This window comes from Pangasianodon hypophthalmus, chromosome 12 (genome assembly GCF_027358585.1).
Source record: "Pangasianodon hypophthalmus isolate fPanHyp1 chromosome 12, fPanHyp1.pri, whole genome shotgun sequence".
In the NCBI taxonomy this organism is placed as follows: domain Eukaryota; kingdom Metazoa; phylum Chordata; class Actinopteri; order Siluriformes; family Pangasiidae; genus Pangasianodon; species Pangasianodon hypophthalmus.
This window is the reverse complement of record NC_069721.1, coordinates 20,508,280-20,522,587: the sequence shown is the minus strand read 5'-3', so window position 1 is coordinate 20,522,587 and position 14,308 is coordinate 20,508,280. Positions and strand designations below refer to the sequence as shown.

The 14,308-nt window shown below is 38.7% G+C and overlaps 1 protein-coding gene across 1 annotated transcript in view; it reads right to left on the bottom strand.

The window, feature by feature from the left end:
• chrm3b (cholinergic receptor, muscarinic 3b) overlaps positions 1-14,308 on the bottom strand; it is a 104,799-nt gene that overhangs the window by 59,996 nt on the left and 30,495 nt on the right. The window lies entirely within an intron of this gene.

Genomic DNA, 14,308 nt, shown 5'->3' with positions numbered 1-14,308 from the left:
CAAAGCCAACCATGCCTGGTAGTCTGGTAGAAAATGTAAAAGCTGGTTGATACTTCTGTTTTAATGCATGTTTGTGTATTTTTTTCACAAAGCAGACGGGGGTTTTATGGGTAAGCATAGTGTGCAGAGGTGCACTGACAAGCTGACGTGCACACCTCCAACATCCTCACAGTGCATTGTGTGTATCTACGGTGCTGTACGTCAGGTAGCACTCAGGCAAACGCTGACTGGATGAGGCAATGAGGTGTGTCTGGTTGGTGACGAGACTTCTTTCGCATGTATCATCAAGGGTTTCAGAGCCCCTAAAGGTTTTACTGAAAACCCTTCAACACTGGTTCTCACCAGTGTTCGTGTATTAGCCACTTCATCCTGGTCAGGATCGCATTGGATCCAGTGAGGTCCCTAGGAAATATGGGTAATAAGATGGTAACACCCTGAATGGGATGCCAGTCCATCACATGGCATCATGCATGCACACATTCCCTTCAATACTCGTTCGCTATCAGAAATGGTTCCATTACTGGAAGCCAGGAACCCTTAACCACCCAGTGAACAGTTATAGAGCGTTGTGTTGAAAGTGTTGAGAGTTCCACTCGTCAATAAAAATTAATGTTTCCATTCATGTTAGTTAGCTGGTTAAAATGTTGAGGGAATTAGCATGAACATTGCAAAACCAGGGGTCCCTTCAATGCTTCTTTTTCTGTAGAAAAAAATCTGAAAAATACAGAACTGTCCCCTGTCTGTTTGATTTTAATACCCAATAGCACAGTAATCTGTCATTAAGAACCAGGAAGTAAGCATTATTACATCCACTACATTTCATCTTCTCCATTCACTGTGCAGTGAAATGCAAGACTTTAATTTTAAATTAAAATTAAAATCCAGTGGACACATCCACATTACATGCAAGTATGATGGTAGACATACTATGAGACATACTATGAGACCACCCATTCACGATGCCTTCATGTGTTCACAAATACATGGATACAGAAGTATAAACCAGGCCTAACTGGTTCTGCTCTCTGGGTAAGAAGGATGGCATTACTCTATCCCCTATCAATTTTTGAGCAAGAGTTCAAAAATATGTGTGTGTTTGGAGGAAGTGGGTGTTAGTATTTTTTCCAATGTTTTATCTGAAATGACTTCCACCTGAGGCTAAATCTAAAGCTAATGGTGAAGAGCCAAACAGTGGCACAGGAGAGATGCAGAATGATTGTCTAAGCTCCCAAAATACAGGACAACAGCCTTAGAAAAGAGCAAACTGGCTGAAAGTTGACTAAAAAGTGAAAGAAACAGACTGTTTTGTATTTGTTTTAAGTAATTCTTGGCTGTATTACCCCGAAAATATCACTTAATCCAAGCAGTCGGGCATTTCAGCTGTTGAGCTTCACCCTCCAGGATTGGTACCTGTCATGTAGTGATTCTGGAGGGAGAAAATTGGCTGAGACTAAACTGGGAGAAATTAAAAACATTAAAAAGATGATGCCATGACGTTGGTGTTTTGCCATTGAGACCGAATTGAAAGAGCTACCATTCCCATGGTGGACCAGCTGACTTATCTTTTTCTTTTACCTAAACAAAACTTGTTTTAAAGCACACCAACGTCCCACTGTTGGTTCTCAATCATCAACAGTAACTTTATCTGCATCCTGCATCATGAAGTTGCTAAGATCAAATCAAGAGTCAAGTCAAGTGGGATTTTATTGTCATTCCCCTATATAGCTTGCATACATTGGAACGAAATGTTGTTTCTCCAGGACCATGGTGCAACACATAACACACGGTGCAACACAATACACAACAGTGTGACACAAACAGAACAATAAATACACAAAACTGTAAACTAATGGTAGGGTAGCAGCAAGGTAGCAGCAAGAGATCTTCTGCCTCCTGCTTATGTCATTGCTGCTTCACTGTGCTGAACACTCCCATGATTATTACTCGAACATATTTCTTGTGATTATGTTAACCTGTGTATATAGGTCTGCATGTTCGTCTAGCATATTTGCACAGTCCTGCATGTATTCATATAGTAATTCTGGGTCATGGTTTCCTGGGTAATTGTTTTCTACATACCCTACTGATACATACCCTACTTTTCTACTGATAGTGCCTACATTACATTTGTTAATTTTTATAATGAATTTTTAAAAAATGTGACAGGATACAGTGCAAGCACAGAGCTGAGCAGCTGAGAGTTAAGTGCCTTGCTCAAGGGCCTAATACTAGACCACACATCAACACATGCCTGCCTTTTGGGTATCCCTCAAGGGTTCAGCATTGGAAAAGACAGAGGGATTAGGTAGAGTGGGATGAGAGGGCGATAGAAAGCATCAGTCTTCCCTGTTTGGAATACATGTTACAATTTGCCTTAGTTACAGTGTTTGCACAGAATGTGAGCCCTTTTCTGGAGTATGACTATTATATTGAGATAAACCATCTGACACATTGCCTGTAAGTACTGCCTCTAAACACTGCAAGTTAGACCTCCATCTTACTAAACATCAACATAAATTGTGCAGCATGCATTAATGTGTGATGTCCATCAAGAGGTGCATTTTTGATGGATACCAAACTATCCTTGTAAATCATACCTTTCACCAAGGTTCTTCAACCTTATGTACAATATGCTTTCATTCCAGGCAAACAGGTGTCATACCATGCCATAGTAATAGTGATTAAAAACCATGATCAACTTGGTCATCTTGATCCGTTTTGGTGTGTCATGGAGCTCATCCTGTCCTGTAGCATCACTGTCTGGCACGAAAGATGCTCCATTTCAGAGAGGAAAGCATCGCAGCGCATGGTGAAGTCTGCCCAGGATCCCTCTCACCCATCCCCATGGACTATTTGCACTCCTCCCATCTGGAAGAAGGCTATGGAGCATCTGGGCCAGGATGACCAGACTCATGAACAGCTACTTCTCAGCGGCCATTAGACTCCTCAACAGATTGGCCAGACAGCTACCTCACCTCATTTCATTTCATTTCATTACTGTGACTTTACAAGTGATATAATATTTAGCCACCCACGCACAAGTCACTTTACATGTTCTTACTGCTACTCAAGACTATCAATAGAGTATACATTATCATTACTACTGTGCAATAGAGTTTTGGGTTTCTGTAATGTTTAGTGTTTACTGTGTAGTTTCACATTTCATTCCTAACATTACATCTGTATATGATGGGAGGAATGGCAATAAATCCTGCTTGACTTGATCAACTGATTATACAAGTGGAATCTTAAGCCCTTTGCAGATAATATTGAAGACCCCTATCTTACACGATGTGAATATTACAGACCCAAACCTGTATGCATTTGTAGGAAATTCACTCTTTGACAAATTTTTTCCTCTGTTCGTTAACAGTTATGGCTTTCTAAAGGGTTCTGAAAGGTAATACTGTTAGGGTTCCCCAGACAGTGGAAAATGAGAGATGGAAAGACTTTTTTTCTAAAGGTGAAGAGCACAAGTTCAGACACAGGGAAAAAAAATCTTCTAGGAACTGGGTCATTTTGTTTTCTAAGTACTAGTGCTACTAATACTTATGTATGTGCTACAAATATGCTATATACAGTGGAGTCCAAAAGTCTGAGACTACATTGAAAATCTGGGATTTTTATTTTTTTTTTTTGGAAATAAGCAGACAATTTTAGAACTTTTTAAAATTTAAAACAAAGAAAGTAAATGTTCAATATCTTGAATATTTAATAGGCCCCTATTTAAATGTAAGCAAATGTGTGATAATGACCATGTTAACTGCTTTGTACAAAAGCTTTCCTCATTTTTAATCTCTTCTACTGAAGCATGAGTTCAGACGACACTCCGATGGATTTGATCTAAAGTGGATCATAAGATTTTGCACAAACTTGTGGAATCCATGCCAGCTCGAGTGCACACTGTCATTAAAGCAAAAAGGGGACGTACCAAATACTAAGAAATTCTGAAATTAATGTAAATATTTCAAGATTCTACTTTTCACTCCAGTTGTTGTCAATAATATAATTTGTAATGAAAATCTTTGTATTAAATTAGAAAAGAATGCAAAATAGAAGCATTTTCACTAGTGGTTTCTGATTTTGGACCCCACTGTAGGTACTCTTTAAATAAAGTGTTACCAAAAAAAAAAAAAAAAAAAAAATCAACTGATCAGTGGAATCTTATCCCCTTTGCAGATAACTTTGAAGACCTCTTTCTTACAGTCTCAGAATATCACACAGCCAGTGCTGTAGTGTGCATTTTGTAACTCATTGAGTATCAAGTAAAGGAACTGCTGGTGTGGTAGTTACCTGAGAGCAGAGAGTATCTAATCAAGGGATTATTTCACAGCTACTGTTTAGCTTCTTTTTTGTAACCTCAGCCTTCCCCATTTTCTCCTGTTATTGCAGCAATGTGAAGCTGTTGATGAATGGTTTTGAATGCCAATCTGGCATAATAATCACAAAAGCTGTTGTTGTCACAATGCTGTCCTTTTCCTCCCAAGTGAGAAATTATGGGTACTGTGAATTCAAGTCAATACTGTAACCATTTGCCTCCTATTTAATAAAATACATGCTGGGACTAGTTTGCCACTTGCTTTGCATCTGTGCCTAAATCAAAGGATTTTTTTTTTTTCCTAATTAGGAAATACACTAGATAGTGCGTCATTATATATTGGTTTGCACTAATGGAAACCATACAGGAGGCATCTATATATATCAGACCCATCAGAGCCTCTTTCTTTAATGGAATATGTCATTTATGCTTTGCATCAGACATTACATCAATGCTAAGCTGTTTCATTAAAGGACGCACACTGACTGCTTGACACGGCCCCGAATATGGACATTTTAATGGAAGTATGAGATCCTCGACTCAGAGCCTTAGACGAAAGCACAATGGCAGTCTGCAGAGGATGAAAAAGAAAATGTTCACCATATTATAATGCTAATTCGCCATATTTTTATATTATAATGCTTAGACATCAGGGCAGATGTGCACACATACATGTCTGAACATTAAGTCTCGGTAATTAACATTTTTGCTTTATCGCTTATAGCAGGAATTTACCCCTTTGAGGTTCACAGGTTCTTCAGGAGTGGATGGATGCATCTAATTTTGATGTGTTTATGCATTTTCTGAGGTTATGTTGCTGTGTTTAAGTTGTGTGGCCCTAAACGCTCCTTCTGCCACTGCTTTTGGCAGGAGTTTGAATATTTTCATTCAAAAATAGGGGTCGCCTTCGAAAAGACACTTGATACGTTGAAAAGGTACTTGATAGAAGAGTTCTTTTTACAATCCATAAAACAGTGGTCAAGTAAACTTAATAAATAATTAGATACACACTACATGAAACACAAGTCACTCAAACCAAGACAGCTTTATATCTATCTAGTCCAGTCAATAGCTAATTAATAACTTCATAGCAATCATGCTAATTAGAGGCAAGTATGAGCGTCCATGAGGGTTCAGGGATGCTAAATATCACTAGCTTTATGCTTTATTATATGATACAGCCTTAGCACCTTGCATTTACAAACTTGTAGCCTGTAGCCATTTCTCAATTTTAAGACTGATGTGTGCTCACAGTGCATTGTGGGAAAAAGACATAGTCCCTCAGCAATCAATGGCATGTCTGAAGCCTCACCCAGTCACTATAAAGAGCACCATTTTAAGATTTGTGTTGTTTTGTAGCCATGTCCAAGAGCATATGGAGAACCAGTGCACTCATCAAATCCCAAAATGCATTGCAAAAGCTTAGTACAAATGTTGTACCCTAGAGGGTGCAGAATATCTATAATACACTTTACCATTCCTAGGAAATAGAGAGTCCTTTTAGACAAAAAAAAAAAAAGGTTCCTCGGCTGTTCTTTGGATGGTTAACTGATCTAGTTTTCTTTGTGTAAAGGGAATACTGTGTTGTAAGATTCTACATAGAACTTTTAAGGGTCTCCCATAGAGCCGAACCAAAGAACTATTTAGGGCACAATTTCAGACACAGTGCATAAAAAGTGTTCTATGACCTGAGCCTATTTTTAAAGAGCTGGAGATGTGCGAAAACAGTTAAAATGGCTAATCTAGTACCCCAAAGTTTTATCTAAGGGTGAAAAAAATGTTTTGTTCTAGAAACGCTTTTTGAAGAGCTTACATAGTGCAAACATGGTTAAAAATGGCTGAATCTAGGACCATAAAGAGTTCTAAGGGGGACTGGCAAAATCTCAGATTGAAGGCAAGAATATATTTTGTTCTAGGACCTGAAAAATTAGAAAGCTGATGTTGTGCAGATTTCTTTTTTAGTGGGTTTCTCTTTCAGGAGAAGTTCCATGTAGAACCCCTTTAGAAAACTAAGAACCCTTAATTATCCAAAGAACCCAGAGATTGTTGTGAGAACACTGAGTATATGAGTATGCTCAATTACAGATCACATTCATCTTATAGAATAATGGTAGTACATTAGAATGTGCTGCTAGAGTATTATCCAAAATCTGTCCAGAACTAATTTAAATCTCAACTCTCGTCCAGTGATCACTCAGTTGGGTTTGGCTCATGCTGCAGTCCCATCTGTGTGTACCGCTCAGAGAGCACTCAGCGCAGACTCAAACACACGCTGCCGTTAATGAAGCTGCCTTTTAACGCACATCACAGGGAAGGCTGCCGCTTTTGTTGTTCAATCACAACACACACCCCCGTGGGGCTATTAGTGTCCATTACTCAATCTGAAAAAACGAGAGGCTGATCACTCAACGATTCCCAAATGTTATGGGTAAATCAACAAACACGCCATCGAAAGTGGTAATGAGCGCCAGGTAATGTGCCATGTGGAGAGAAAAGTGTGTGGGTTTTCAAAATTTTTTTTTTGTTGTTTTTTTTTTAGAGTGATGCCAAAGCGCTGACATGGGCTGAGACAGTTCAAAAGCAGGAACACAGGCTTTGTGTTAAATAGTGATGAAGCCATTTAGGTGTTAAAAGCATTAAAAGCATTTTCTGTCCCTCTTTCTGTCACACACACTTGCAATGTATTCAGCTGTAGGTCTGCTAAGCCCAGCCTATTATTAATGAAGCAGTGTCAGTGCTTTCTCTGTAGAAGGAACAGAAAGTAAGAGAGGTGACTGAGAAAGGGGGAATGACGAAACGATTAAAGGGAAGTGTGTGTGTGTGTGTGTGATGAGCAAAGGTATGATAAAAGACTGGGGATCATTTGTGGATTTTGGGCTTAAATGATGGGTTCTATACGAACACTACTTCCCACCTAATGTTTAAAAATAATAGTATTTTTAATCAGTGTAGGGTTTTAAGCCAATTTTATTCTTAACACTGCATTTATTTTGCTCTTCCAGCCACCAAAAGGATGAGAAAGACACTCAGAAACACAGAATAGTATGTGATTTCAGAGACTGAGATAAATAAGAAAGAGAAGGATAGCACGTTTCTGTGCACTGATCAACTTTTTCTCAGAAAAGTACATACAGTAGTGTGCAAGAGTCTTAGGCACATGTAAAGAAATGCTGTAAAGCAAAGATCCTTTCAAAAATTAATGAAATTAACAGTTTTCTGCATACTACTATAAAGAGCACTAATCAGCAATAAAATAAACAAAGTCATTATTTGGCGTGACAACCCTTTGACTTTAAAAATGCATGTGTCTCAGGTACACTTTGTGCACCTTTATATGGAAATTGCCTGCTACGTTTTACATGTTTAAGCATGTTGGACAATCTGCCACAGACTGGCGTCCATTTCAGGGTGTATTCCTGCCTTGCGTCTGGTATTCCCAGGATAGGAACCACTGTGACCCTGACCAGGATAAATCTCTTACTGAAAATGAATGATTGACTAAATTAAATTATCTATGCATGTGTTCAATGTCAATTATTTGCCTTCCAAAACTTGTCCAACCATTTCTGGATTAAGCCACACCCATACACAGATAATTAGATAGTCAAGCATGCTGAACCACATTCCAGCATCTATGTCCAAATTTCAGTGTCTATGAACACCACTTTTGCAGACTCCTACACAAATAGAGCACTGTTCAATAATTAATACTTCAGCCATAGATAGCCTTGGCTTCAGGTCTTCAATGTGTGTGTGTGTGTGTGTGTGTGCTTACAGTGTTTGATCTCTTGAAAGACTGTGGAGCATGTGTTGACCTTTCAGAAATGCACATACACAGCCACCCTCGATAATTAATTATAATAATAATTATAGAATAATTAACACTGCAGTTAAAGATCTTGTCTCATCTGGCTTAGTCCTGCTCAGATTTGGTGTGCGTAATGTTTGATTTGTCGACAGATTGGCAGAAGTGTGTTGACCTTTTTTTTCAGAGATGAAGATGATTAAATTAACGCACTCCTCAGTACTCCTCAGTGTGGAGCAGAAGACTGGACCAGACCTCCAGCAGAAGATCAACACAGAGCAGAACACACTGCAGCAAAGCGCTAACACAAAGCCCAAATCAGCAGTCCATAGTTTCAACACACCTGATTAATTTTACTCAAATATGATTTATTTTAATTAGTCTATTTGTACAATTACTGTGGACAAGAATTCCCTTTAGTGAGAAAAGAATAGAAAAGTAGTTTAGTATGCTGGAGTTGTAGCAAGTATTATTGTACTTGTAGATGAGTATTGTGTTGTAGTGTGGTTTTGATGGCACATGAATACCACAGAGCCACTGGAAAAGCTTAAAGATGCGATAGTCGATTTTTTTATTATTATTTCTTACTCGTACAAATAACCTGTAAAATATGTAGAATATGAAAAAATAATGGTAAAAGCCATGACCTCAGGACAAAAGTATTATGCGGTTATGTGGAAAACCCATTTGGAAAACTGACTTCCGGTCCGGAATGCTTGTTTGTGTTTTGGATGGGCTTCCCATCTATTCTACTGGCCACCATAGATCCTGGGGGTGGAGCTTTGTGAACATGGGCAGAAATGGGAGGGGGATTCAAGGAGTTAAAAAAAATAACTGAAATGTCTAACCCATCTACTTAACCATTAAAGAGCTAATCTTGACAAAAAAAAGCTAATCTTACCTAATGCAGCTTTAACTCTTTTTACCAGAGGCCAAAAGTGGAATTAGCTCCTGGTTTGGGATGCCCATGTTCAGCATTGAATTTATTTGTGATGTCACACTCCACAGTAGTGGTTAATGGCTCATATGAAAGTAGACACTCAGGGCTTTAAGAATTTGCAGTTTTTTGTAATTACTTTTTTATCTAGCCTACCAGGTTTAAATGTTTAATGATTTAAATGTTTTTTATTGTGGCAGTTGTATACAGTGATTTTCTATCAAAAGAGCTTTAGTTGTGCTGTCCGTTTTATCTCTGTACCAATGTTATTGTGGAGAGGTGTGAATTGTCTGCCCAGCAGGAGGCTCACACCCCTCCCCTTTCCCATCACCCTGCTCACCAGCAGCTAAACACAGAGGCATGATACTCTACACACAGAAACCCAACAGTGTCCTGACTAATCTTATTACAGACTTACAGCAATAAAATAATTCATTTGTTTATACTGATGGAAGATGTCCGATAAGTCGATTTCCATTCTGCCAGCGGAATGGAACGCCAGTGTACTGCTAGAAAGGATTAAGTAACCAGAGTTATATTTGTTGCTCAGTGGTGCAGCTGGTTATCATTCGTGCAGAGTTTCACATATTCACCCTTCACAGATTTCCTCCCACCTCCCAAAAACTTGCCAGCAGATGGACTGGTTACTCTAAAGTGAATGTATGTGTCTGTGTGTGTGTGTGTGTGTGTGTGTGTGTGTGTGTGTGTGTGTGTGTGGGCATGTGTGTGTGTGCATGTGTGCTGTGATCAACTGGTGTCCCGTCCCGGGTATATTCCCTCCTTGCATCCAGCGTTCTTGGGATAAGCTCTGGATCCACCATGATCCTGACCAGGATAAAGAGCTTACTGAAGATGAATGAATAAAAGTTTTGCTCCAATGCTGGAAAATTAAATACATTTACTTAATAACAACAAAACTTTCTCTCGTGTCTGTGTTATCCAAAGACCTTAAATTGTTTGAGTTTGGTTAGACTTTGCATCATATAGTCATGTATTTTAAAGGTGCATTAGGTAAGATTAGTCTTTTTTTTAAGGATTAGGTCTCTAATGGTTAGGTAGGTTTGACATTTGATTGCTTCCCAGTCGTGTTCACGAAGCTCCACCTCCAGGATCTACAGTGACCCATAGGAGTCAAGGAGTCGTATCCCAACACAAACAAGCACTCCGGACCTGAAGACAGTTTTCCAAACGGGTTTTCTCAGTGACTTTATACACTTTCACTAAGGCCATGGCTTAATCAATTGGGTTTTTTAAAATCATGTTCTATATACAGTGAGAGTAAAAAGTATTTGATCCCTTGCTGATTTTGTTGGTTTGCCCACTAATAAAGAGATGATCATTCTATACTTTTAATGGTAGATGTATTCTAACATGGAGAGACAGAATATCAAAACGAAAATCCAGAAAATAACTTTAAAGAATATATTTTAATTGATTTGTATTTCATTGAGGGAAATAAGTATTTGATCCCTCTAGCCAAAAGCACTTAATACTTGGTGGCACAGCCTTTGTTTGCAAGCACAGCGGACAGACATTTGTTGTAGTTAACCACAAGGTTAGCACACATATCAGGGGGAATTTTGGCCCACTCTTCTTTGCAGATCCTCTCTAAATCATTAAGGTTGGTGGGCTGTCGCTTGGCAACTCGGACCTTCAGCTCCCTCCATAGATTTTCGATTGGATTGAGGTCCGGAGACTGGCTGGGCCACTCCATGACCTTAATGTGGTTCTTCTTGAGCCACTCCTTTGTTGCCTTTGCTGTATGCTTCGGGTCGTTGTCATGTTGGAAGACCCAACCACGGCCCATTTTCAACTTCCTGGCAGAGGGGAGGAGGTTGTCTCTCAGGACTGCACGGTACATGGCTCCATCCATCTTCCCACTGATGCGGTGAAGTAGCCCTGTGCCCTTGGCAGAGAAACACCCCCAAAACATAATGCTTCCACCTCCATGCTTGACGGTGGGCACAGTGTTCCTGGGGTCATAGGCAGCATTTTTCTTCCTCCACACATGACGAGTAGAGTTTAGGCCAAATAGTTCAATTTTGGTCTCATCTGACCACAGAACCTTCTCCCAATCACTTTGTACATCTTTGAGGTGATCATTGGCATACTTTAGGCGGGCCTCCACATGTGCCTTCTTAAGCAGGGGTACCTTTCGGGCACTGCAGGATTTTAATCCATTGCGGCGCAAAGTGTTGCCAATTGTTTTCCTGGTGACTGTGGTCCCAGCTGCCTTGAGGTCATTCACTAACTCCCGCTGTGTAGTTGCAGGCCGATTTCTCACAGTTCTCATGATCATTGCCACCCCACGAGGAGAAATCTTCTGTGGAGCACCAGACCGAGGTCTATTGATGGTCATGTTATACTTCTTAAATTTTCTCACAATTGCACCAATGGTTGTTACTTTAATACCCAGCATCTTGCTAATGTTTTTGTAGCCCATTCCAGATTTGTGCAGGTCAACAATCCTGTCTCTGAGGTCCTGAGAGAGTTCTTTGGTCTTACCCATGTTGGAGAGTTTGGAATCTGTCTGATTGTCTGATTCTGTGAACAGGTGTCTTTCATACAGGTGATTACTTAGAACAGGTGTCTTCAATTCAGGTAACAAGTTGATTGGGAGTGTCTAACTGGTCTGTGAAAGCCAGAACTCCTAATGCATACTAGAGGATCAAATACTTATTTCCCTCAATGAAATACAAAGCAATTAATATATATTCTTTAAAGTTATTTTCTGGATTTTCTTTTTGATATTCTGTCTCTCCATGTTAGAATACATCTACCATTAAAAGTATAGAATGAGCATGTCTTTATTAGTGGGCAAACCAACAAAATCAGCAAGGGATCAAATACTTTTTACTCTCACTGTATCTTCCAGGTTATTTGTACAAGTGAGAAATAACAAATTTTGCATTGCACCTTTAAATGTTTACTGCTGATTTTGACAACTGCCTTTAACTTATAAACTGCCTTTATAAGTGAGTTTGGAGTTTTCTGTTACATCTCTACAAAGAACAAACAAGTCCTTGCCTGTTGTAATCACACACACACACACATACACCTATAAATGCAGTAATATTTATGTGACTGGTTCAATATTCATATAGATTTTCATATTGACCCATTAACCTTTTTTCACAAAAACCGCCCTGATGCTTAACCATTTTACACTTTTCTGTCATGAAAAAGACGATTATTATTCACCAAAAGACAGTCCTGTTCCAGTACTAAAATGCTGCTGGAGTGGAGCCAGGGAACCGATGATATGAGAGCTTGGCGCCAGTGTCATTTTGTCACCATGGCAACAGCTGAATTTAAGAAAAGGCAACAACACAGACCTGAGGGTTTAGAAGATTATTGTTCTGGAAAAATAAGCAAAAGTATTATCACAATCATGAATCATTGGTCTGAGGAAGAAACAACTGTTTCTCACAACAGAACAACATGAGTGGGAGCTACATGGCTAATACTAGCAAAACTGCATTTGAGAGGTTACACACTCAGAATAAAAAGCTGAAAAATAATCATACTAAGCATTTGCCCTAGTACCTAGGAAACTGTGAGTTTAAATACTGACAATTTCACAGATATCTGTGGCCCCAAATCCAGAGTAGCCACTAGCCAATCACAGGAATGCTCTGCTGTCTGTAAACAATTAAGAATTTGTCTTTGAATGGTAAAATAAAAATAAAAAAATAAAAATTCTCAAGTACAACTTGTAAGATCATTCATAACTAATAGTATCTTATACTGTACATTGGAAAATGTAGTGGTTTTGGCACTCAGACTGGAGGACAAAAAAGTTCACCAATCACACAGAACACACAGAGCTATTAAAAAAAAAAAAGAAACCTATAAAAAGTCCAGTACCATATTCAAATTATTCAAATTTACATTCCTTTCTGTTTATATGTCTCAACCTAAGCTGGTAATACTTACTAATGATGTGGAAATGACCTACAACTGGCTGTAATTTAGAGAGAAAACAGGCATGATTGTATATACACTACAGGTCTCCTGTGTTGCTCTTCCTCCACAGATTTATGTCGGCTTTTGAACCCGCGGCTTTGCCAACATACTGACAAAATATTTAGCCTCTGATGTTCCCTAAAGCACAGTAGTAAGCAATATGCCAGCTACGTAATTTCTTGCAGAATGCAGATGGTCCTCCTCTGTGCATGAAGTGGAAAATCTAAGTACCAGTACTCTGCTTTTTGGCATATTAATGTGTTTCTGCTTTTTGCAAACTACTGAGTAAATTTGAGGCTATGCAGTGAATATGATGCTAACCTGCTAATGTTTGAACCACGGTGTTTCTTACTTCAATAAAGAGGACAGAATTATGAAGACAAATTATTCAATAATTCATCAATTGTAACTGAAGAAATATACAAATTATTTAAAATGTCCATAATTTTTTTGGTTTAAAGTGTCATCAGTGTGCAGTTGATCATTGCCCACTTTTGTGTCATTTATCATTGTCGCTGCATCTGAAATCGCTCCCTTACTCATTCACTATTTACAATATAGAAACTGTTCTGTCTATAGGGCAGCAGTAAATGAGACACCAGACTGAATTCAGACAGCGTGAGCTCTGGAAATGCATTCATCGTGACGTGCAGTTACATAAACGATCTGAACTTTACAAATTGCTTAGCAACCTGATACCACAAAAATGAAGAAGCAGGCTATTTCAAGCATTTTCCTGTATTAAATAAAACAATAACCCAAAGTACCTGTTGGCTTTAGTGGTCATTAAACAACATTTTATTACATTTATTCACTGAGCAGTAAATTCCACTCTAAAAATTTTCACTACTTTTTTTTTTTTTTTTTTGTAAAAGTAGTACACTGGATAGATTGTGCACTATGCTTGATAAATCAGTGCACTATCCCTGGAATACAACCTTAACACTGAGAATTCGGACAACACTACAGAAGTCTGTGACTGAATACCACACTGTCACAAATTAAAGACAAAACTATATAGAGTTGGGATTGCTAAAATTGTGGGCATTAAACATACAGTCAGAGTAAAAAAGGGAGAGAATTGTCAATTTATTAACCCCTATAATCTACACATATGCATGGCTCCTGCATACAGAATGACTTCCTGACTCTCAGTTTGTATATATAAGTTCAACCTGGACTTCAGCAACCAGCTGCACTACCAATTTAACTTCGCATATATTTCAATGAACAAAATCTTACATTTAACTTTCAACTAACATGCAGCTGACTACAGATACAC